Here is a 9,538-nt window from a genome sequence, read left to right as displayed (position 1 = left end):
ACTTACCCATGGGGTTACTGTCAGAGCCCTGGTCTTTAAGCTTTTATCCCTGCTGGCTCTTTTCAAAAACAAAGTGCTAGGCTCCAGATGGGGCTAGAAATAGCTGCTTGGAAGACACTAAGTGCTAAAAGTTTTGGTTCCTTTCAGGCTGGAGTCATAAAAAAATGCAAAAGCAACTGGTGTGAGAGCCTAATGGAACATAAAGCTGTCAATATCTCTCCTTTGTAAGTAATAAAGAAGCTTTCATTCACATCAGATCGGTTACACAATTGAATGAAAACTATAGATATGAAGTCATGTGCTTTGAGGCTTTTTTCATCCTGAAGTGGGACTATCATCCTGCAAATGTCATATGTGACACAAGGCTCTTCATTAAATTGGAAAGAACAGCCTCATATCTGAACTCTGTAATGTGCAGTCTTTGAAAAGGATAATCACTGTGCCTATGTGGGGACTGGATTTTAAAGAGAACCTATAAACTGTGGGCTTCAGTGGCACTGTGTGGCATCAATTCATACTGGCTGAACATCATAAAACAATGAACCTTAAATGCAACATATTTTTCATGTTAGTATTTTCTCACAATTTATGCAAAATAATAAAAAATATATTGCTGGTTCAATTTCTAATGAGCCTCTGAATGCTGAAAGTGTTTTCTGTGATGGAAATACCTTAGTACCTAGAGGGAAAAAAAAGTGAAAACAGGTATTTCACAGTAGATTTTACCATATTTACCAAAAGCAGTTCTATTTATCTGTGTTTTAGGACATCACAAGTTAATATTTAGGTGTTGCTGTTTAAGACAGTATTTGAGTGTTAGATATGAAATCCATATTCTGAGACTTGAAAATATTTCCTCAGAACATGAAATATACTGTTAACATCCTCATTCTTTCCACAGGATTAAAATAATTACTTTGGTCATGCAAGGGCAGAACACTGTGTACAAAGTTCACAGACTTCAGGACCTCAACCAAAACTGAGAACTAATTAACTCAAGGAGAAACTTTTTGCCTGAAATACCTCAGGACATATAAAATACCATTCATTCTCAAGATTTTAGTAAGATTAGGTTAGTATCCTAGTGTTTCATTTTATACTTTAAATTATTTTTGTACAGATTTAGAAGCCATGCTAATTCCTTGATAAATATGCAGAGCTAGCTACGTATAGCTCAGATCTATCTGGAAGCACCCATGTAAATTGTCCCTCAGGCGGCTCTCTGCCCTGAATGCACTTTGAGGGTGTCTGTCTGTCTTTGAATAGCCTAGATGATGTCAATACTCAGTTTGAAGATTTAGGTCATTGTTTCCATTACCCATTGCCATCTGATTATGTTCACTGACTACTAAGGGACACCTCTTTTGCCCTTTTCTGCCAGGGGTCTGTTTTGGGTTAGCCTTGGCAGGCAGTGGAGCCCCCCACAGCTGCTCACTCCCTCTGATCTCCAGCAGGATGGGAAGAGAATGAGAAGGATAACAGTGAGAAAATTTACCAGTTGAGACAAAGTCAGATGAATAGGCAAAAACAAAACTGCTCACGAAAGCAAAGCAGAACAACGGAATCATTCACCATCTTTTAATTTTTTATACATTTTTGTTTTGTTTGGTTTGGTTTTGTGGGAGGTTATTTGTTTGTTTCTGTGGCTTTTTTTTTTTCTTGGTAAGGTATGATTTGTTTAACTTTTAGTTTCCATGGCATGAAAGCAAGTACTCTTAAAACCTGTCTATAATTAGTTTCATACACATTTGTATCATGTCATAAAAGTCACTAAGATTAATTTAATAATTTTTGGACTTAGTTGATTTTTAGGTATAAACCCTACATAATTCTAAATATTAATTGTAGGATACATTGATTTCAATAGACTGGAAAATGGAGCATATTAAAAATCCTCTTTACTACTTCTCCTAAAATTTTCCTACCTTTCCAATTTCAATTTTTGCTCATGATTAAGCTAAATGTTCAGATTAGTGTTAACATGAACTTCTTTGAACACTTCCAGTTTGCCACGGACATTTGAAAGGATCCTTTCTGTGATTATGGGAATTATTTTCTATCAATATCCATTGTTTCTTCCTATTAAATAGTAATGCACATAGAACATTTGGGAAGCTATTATAATCTGGTAAGGTGTAAAGACCCTCTTATAGTCCCTCATTAGCCTGCTAATAACTCGACTTTGTCAAGCAGAAACTTGGTTTCTCCACTAGCAGAAACTAAGTTTAACAGACACACAGTGTTTTCTATAGAATCTCCCTAATGGAATGAGTTTCACTTTCAATCACTCTAAAACCATGTTTTACTGCTTTTAAAATTCCTTATCAGTATTTTTTTAAATTTCCTAAGTCATTCAGGATAATACTCTACTATAAGTAAATAATTTGTATTTCAAAAGTAACATCTTCTGGTTTGACTTTAAAAGATACATAAAGTACAAGACATTTGTTTGCCAAAGAGAGTTTTATCTAATAAGTGCAAGAAACCCCAGTAAACTGTGTACCCTTGGGAAGAACATCCCATTCCAACTACAGAGCAATTCATCAAAAACTGAAAATGCTGCTAGCAGGTTCTATCTTACATAGTTTCAGATGATGTCTCCTTTCATAATTTTAAACCATCTACCAATTTACTAATTATATATTCAGAAATAAACAGACATGTACTCAAAAAACTGAAATGGAATTAAACAGTACCAGACCAATGCAAACACTCTTCCCAATTACTACAAATAAGACTCCCTAAAACAAAAGCATTTAAATCTATAGGTCCTGGACTTGTTCAATCCAATCTGTGGTGTACTTCATTTGGTGGAACAAATGTCCTTGTGAATGGAACATAGGTGCAATTAAATGAGTCCTGTGTGGTAAAATGAGCTCACTCAGGCAATTTGTAAAGGATGGAAATAGCCACTTAACAGTAGGACAGTATTTTTCATTCTGTTTCTGACTGCTCATTCCTGATCCCCTAAGGAGTCCTACAGACTACCTTCAAAAGTTGAACCCACAGACCAATATTCTTAACTTTGCTTGCAGCTAAAAAGAATTGACTCAATAAAGATATTGGTTTAATGATCTGTACAGTTTTGTAGCTAGCCTGTACCTCTAAAACTGATGTTAAAACCCCTTTTTCTGCCTCTGCTTCATATGAGCTACCAGCTTCTTACCTTTCTGGGTTTGATCAAGTCATTTGTGATTAACATAATTTCATTTAGATTGGAACAGCTACTCTTTTTTTTTCTTCTTCTTTTTAGATCTGATGAGCATCGAGGCACTTTTGAGTCCAAAAGCTTGTGTCTGTGTTTTCCTCCACGTTTGTTGTCCCAATAGATATTTATTCTTCCCAGAACTACCTTTAAGCTAAACACTAATTTCTTGATAACAAAATGGGAAAGTAACAGCCAAAAATAACTGAAGAGTCCCCCTGTTATCAGAGGGCTCAGACCTTTTCTTTCTGCTAAAGGAAAGAAAATAGAAAGTTTTATTCTTGAGTCAGGTTATTTTGCTGTGATTTCTTGCTTGCTTGACCTAATCAGAATGCCTAGTGGCAAGCAGTGTCAGCTGAGGCAGTAAGTTAAACAGCTGAAACCTTCACTGTCTGGCAGGGTTCTATCCTCAGTAGGGGCTTCTGGTTTTACAGGCCTGGAGGGTAAGTTCCTGCACTTGAAAAACAGTTCAATAGAATCTCTGGAGGCAACAAGTTAATGACCAAAGATTTTAATGGTCTACAACAATTGATGAGTGTAAATTTAAGCTCTGTGGGACTTATCTGAGAGAAACTGATGAAAAGATACTATGTGAAGGTAGCTGTTCCAGAGATAATGTCCATTAGGTATTGCACTATGTTTGAACTTGAAGAGTAAAGCAAGGCTGTAAAATCACCGACAGTGTTCCTCAGGATGCAGCCAAGAAAGGAAATATTTATGGACTGCTTAGGTAGCTTTGGATCAGATGATGCTGAAGTGCATTTTTCAAATGGTTGCTGAAGGTGAGTTTGTCCCAGTGAAAATTTCAGACCAGCAATGTTAATAATTTTTGTGTGTTCCAGCTGCAGCCTCCTTTCTGGTAAGGTACTGAAAGATGGTGATGAATCCATGAGTTATAATGCTGTGTTGGGTTTGTTTCTTGCAGAAGCCATTCCTGTAATCTTCTCCTGCTACCAAAGTTTGGCTATGCAAATCCAGTACAAATACCTGCAGATGTGAGCTGAAATCCACTTTATTGCGTTACTGTCAATAGGAAACAAAAGAGTGTAAAAGCTGCTAGTATGTCTCTCTTGCTAAAACTATTGTTAAAGGGCTAACCCAGATTGTGGTAGCTTGTCTAACTCCTCTACTTACTCCCTTTGCAAATGATTGGTCACATACTTAAATTTTCTGCTTTGAAGCATAGAGTGTAAAATAAGGCTGTCCTTTCAATAGCATTCCAAATTCTCATTGGTTTAGCTGTGCCAGCTCTTTACATGGTAATACTGTTTATCAGAGAAACCTATTATTTACTGTATTTGAGATATTATTGTAAGCAGAGGCTTTTTCTTCCCTTTCTCTGAAAGAAAAAAAGCTTTAATGGACTGAATCTGTTGCTGTTGCTGCACTTGTTAGAGTAATTTCTTGTTAAAGACACCAATATGAAGGTATACAAAACAGAGTGGGGGAAAAAAGTAAATGGAGAAAATATTTTCTGTCTTCCTGAAATTGAATGATACTTGCAGCTTTCTTCCTGCAGATTTCCAATCTTACATCCTGTTCTTTGCCATGCTGACATGATCAAACCTGGAATGAGACTGTTAAAGACATTGTTTCCAGCTGCCTCTCTCATCACAATCTCACAGGAATGCTGGGAAATATACAGTTAGGGATATCTAAACCAGGTAATTATTGAAAAAGGAGAAATATCAAGGAGGAAATGTAAAAGAAAGAAATGACTGCACTTAGTTATCTTTTTTTTTTTTTTTTAAGTTCATCTCTAGGAGTTAGAACACTGACCTAATGCTGTCATAATGGATTTCAAGAGACAGCATTCATAGTTGCCATAATAATAGAGCTTCTTTACGGCCAGTTATCTTCTGTTCTAATTATAAATTAATGTCTCAAGCAAAGTATTTTAAGGGAATTTTCCCATTCTCTCTGGTTTTCCATAGGGTTAGTTTGTTATTTTCATTTCAAACAGTATGAAACACACTACTGGGGGGTCTGGCAATCTCTGTGCCCATTTATCTCCTTTTAAAATATGATTGAAACATAGTTGTTGGAAAAATGAAGAAACCTTGTTTTTGGTCTAGTCCAGCATCTCTGCTTGTAATTGCCACTGTCTTTTATAAGTAATTTCTACGGAAGTTTAAACTGACCAGCTTTGCATATTCATAAATAAAAGTTGTTGAGCATGAGTGATCCCAATTAACTTTCATACATTCTTTTTTGTTTTCCCCAGGTGAAGCTATTTGCAAATTCAAATTCCTTCCCTGGTAACATGGTAGCATCCACAGTGCAGAAAAGAATAAGGGCAGTGTTCTGGAAACAGTTGCTCAGCATAGCCTCTGGAAAGGGAAATCCAACCCCAATAAGCGGCTGGAATTCTCTGAAGGTGCCTCTAAGCACAAGAAGAAATGATAACCATTTGGCTTTTATTTTTTAAAAATTTTCCTGAAAATTATGAAGAATGGATAAAGTGAATGCAGAACTGTTATTTTAAAAATATATCAATAATTAACCTATTGTGAATCAGGGACACTTTTTGAAACAATAGGAAATCAGTTTCAGCTAAACATAAGGAAGGTTGTATTAAATAAAAACATACAGAAGAATAAAGCTTGCTTGATTTTGTTATTTCTTAAATGGTAAATAGTCCTGCTTTTTGGGTTTTTTTTCTCTCTCTCCTCCCTGTATAAAGAATTTGCAAGTCTAGGCAAGTCTGTTTGGCAGCAAGTGTTCAGTCATGCTTGTAATGATAGTTCTAATCACAATTCATGAGGTATCATGCATTCAGGTATGATTCATCCAACAAGAAAATATTCTGAAAAGAAGCAAAAATAAATTAAATGTAGTCTGGTATTCTAAAGGTTGAAGAAATGAATAGACCTGAGGTCATTTCTCTTCTATTCATAGCAGAGTTATTAGAGGACACATGGAGATTTGGGAGAGATCCCATCAAGGGGGCAAAGGAATTGAAACACTAGAAGCAAGGACATTTGATGCCATGTAATAGATTTTTCTATATTCTGACTGTCTGTTCATACCCACCCTGATTCCTTCTCCTGGCCCTGGATACTTCATTAGGTATTAATAAGTTAGGAACTAATGGTAGCAGAGATTGGGCTGTTTGTGTACTTTCACTTTCTGTTGTGTTTTGTAAGATTATCAACCATTTGAAGTGACAGATTGTACTTTGTTTAGTGTTCAGTAGGATATTCTCTCACTCCTGTCTGGCCTATGGGTAAAAAGTATGGTGGGTTATTCAAATTGAATATTTGGCTTCTCCAGTAATTCCTAAAAATTTCACAGTTTGAAAGATAACAGCAGTTTGATCACTGAGCATCACATACGTAATAAAGATTCGTTACTTTATTAAATGCAGAAATATAAATGCTCTTGAGAAAGGTGTAATCAGCTTCCATCTCTGTCTGAGATATTTAACTTCATGTGTTGTGCTGGAGCTACTTCTGTTTCCCTTTACTAACGATGTAGCAACGTGCAGATGGATAGCTTGAAAGTCACACACACAGGCTTGGAAAAACCTTTTAGTGCTTGCAGAATGTTCCTTCTGTCCCTCATTCTGTACTGATGACAGGAGAAATTATGTTTTAGTTCTAGTTTTGCAGAATATCCCTTGTGCTATCTGCTTGGTCCATTGCTTTCCCTGCTGGAACTCCTTCAGGCCTTTTAAATAATGTTCTTACAAGCAGAGAGAACAAATTTTAGGAGCTACTTGAGGAGCATAGTATTTCACACCTGATAAAAAATTTGGCTTTTTAGTTCATGTTGGTACAATGCTGTTAGAAAAATATTATGCTTTCTCCATTTTGGTATGCTTTATAATTAGTATCTTAAATAATATACCTCACCGACAGTGAATAGATTTGCTAAGTCATTAAATGAAATGAAAATTCTTCAATTTTTTTCCTGCTTCCAAAAAGAGGATAATCCTGTTAATTTAATTTTTTCAAGTACATGCATTTTACTTTTTTTCTTTAACAAAATCTCTGTATGAGCATTTTAAAAAAAATATTTAAGAGACATACACTAATGCACATGCTTTTGTAAATAACAGCAAAGCAAGATACTTTAGTACAAAGCTGTGTTTTGGTTGAAGATTGAAATCCTTTTGTAATGATAGTACTTATATTTCCAGAAAAACATCAAAGTAATTGTAAAATAACACATCTATACTTATTTGTTTTAAAATGATGCCTTCTAAACAACATGAAATCTTTCAGGAAGATATTTCCCTAATACATATAAACCAGTGGACTGGAAGATATTTTTCTTGACTATATAAAAAATTGTATGTATGTAAATAATAACCTAATTTCACACACATATACAGAAGGAAAAAAAAAAGTCAGGGACATACAAAGTTATTGAGCTGTTAATTACAGAATGTCTCAAAAGCAAAGTCCCACTTGTTTACCTCTTCATTTTTCTAATTTACTTCACACAAAATAGCAAAACTAGACCAACTTATTCCTGGTACAATTAGACTAAATTCCACACTAAAATCAGAAATAATTAGTTTGACTCTGTATTAACAGGCTAAACTCCAAAAATCTCTTCTGAAGGAAAAATACAACCAGCCTCATGCTATATTAGAAGTACAATACATTCTTTTTAAATTTTTCAAAAAAACACATCTTGGGCATATATAAACATTTTGAGTTGTTTTCTTTTTCCATCTCAATGTGTAATTTTTGTCACTGGAACCTTTCCAGAGGGAAAACGTTTCCAACACATCACAGCATCAAAATACTTTTCAAAATGTTGCATTTAACTAACATCTTTGGGGTACTCTATAAAGAGCAGTTTACTACCTACTTTGCTGTATGTATATAGGGACAAGTATCAAACATCTGGGTAGGCTCTGTTAGACCACAGACTTGTCTCTGAAGAAGAACTTTTGAAAATTCTGTATTTGAAGTCAGAGCAGTTATATATATAGAAACTTTGGTATTACAAAGAAATCCTATGTCTAAAATGACTTAGTTAAAAAAAAATTAATAGAGGTGGTATATTTCATTGGAGTATTTTTCGTGGGATAAGACAATGCCCCCAAATATATGGTTTCATGAGTAAAAATATTTATTTGCTACATAATTGGAATTATCTTAGAAGAATAATAATCAGAAGTGTCTTCTGAGGCTTATGGGCAATACATATTTTGTTGAGAGACTGACAACTTCTTCTGTGTCATTCTACTTAGCTTTCATTGAATTATGAAGATGAGAAGGCTGTCTCAAAACTAGACAGATGTCTGTCAAGAACTTAAGTCTCCATCAAAATATATTAACAGGCACCTCAAAAATAAGATTCTAGCAGGCTTGGGAAGGAGAAATAAGAAAACATAATTATCCTCTATTATCTTTGATTTTATTTTAGTCAAGAGGGTTAAATTTATCCTACCTAGCTGAAGGCAAGAAATGAGGACCTGACTGCCAAAACTTCATTGGAATCACCAAAGAAAGAAATACAGCCATTTTAAAGAGACTGATTTACATCTGAAGTCAACTCAGTTTCAGGGTGGTTTTTTTTGGATGTATTTGCCACTTTTACATGAACTGCGGAGGGTCTCAAGGTTTATCTGGATTTAAAAGCAGGATGAGACTATTTTCTCCCTGAATAATAAGACATGATTTCAATGGGGCATTACTTGACCTTCAAGTTTCCCTTCAGAAGCAGAGAAGCATTATGGAGGGAACTTTCTGGCTTTGTAGGAGAAGAAAGGTGATGTGACCCTGCTGATAGCACTCTGTTCAGGGCAGTTTCTTTATGTCCCAGAGTGTGAACTTGGGTACAGTCCTGTGCTGCTCTCAGCTAAAAGGTTGAGTAGTGCTTGTGGTTTGGCCTGTGGACTATCTGCCAATAACTATGCAGAAAACAGGACTAGATCATGCAAATTCAACAGATTTTAAGATTCACTGGAGAGAGCTGTTGTTCTGAAGTATTGCACAGTTGACTCAATACATATCAACTTAAAAAATAGAACCTGAAAGAAATCTGGCCCTCTGTACTGAAAATGCAAGGGGCATTGATTCCTTTGTCTAATTGGAGTTGACTGGTGACACTGGAGGTAGACAATTTGCAATATCTATCCTGGTTGCTGCTAGTCCAGACCTGGAGTCCCAGGTCACCCCTTGGTCCTGTGTCTTAGCTGCTGATTCCTATGTCTTGTATACCCTAAGGCATACCCTAAAGCATGTCAGATGTGATGACATGCCATTGCTCATGTTTAAGTCATATAAATGTGCCCAAGTGTCTGGTCTGCTGAATATATTGGCTGTAATTGCTTTGACTTTAATTGAATCTTAAACACCCACCCTACCTGTAGAT

At 35.6% G+C, this 9,538-nt stretch overlaps 1 long non-coding RNA gene across 1 annotated transcript; it reads left to right on the top strand.

Annotated features, from left to right (window-relative positions):
* The first annotated feature begins 3,468 nt into the window (after positions 1–3,468).
* LOC135298042 (uncharacterized) lies at positions 3,469–5,806 on the top strand. The gene is made up of 3 exons (XR_010360009.1): positions 3,469–3,987; positions 4,711–4,869; positions 5,430–5,806. It is a non-coding gene; the product is annotated as an uncharacterized LOC135298042 (long non-coding RNA).
* Positions 5,807–9,538: the final 3,732 nt, after the last annotated feature.

This window comes from Passer domesticus, chromosome 3 (genome assembly GCF_036417665.1).
Source record: "Passer domesticus isolate bPasDom1 chromosome 3, bPasDom1.hap1, whole genome shotgun sequence".
Lineage (NCBI taxonomy): Eukaryota > Metazoa > Chordata > Aves > Passeriformes > Passeridae > Passer > Passer domesticus.
This window is presented reverse-complemented; position numbering and strand designations above follow the sequence as displayed.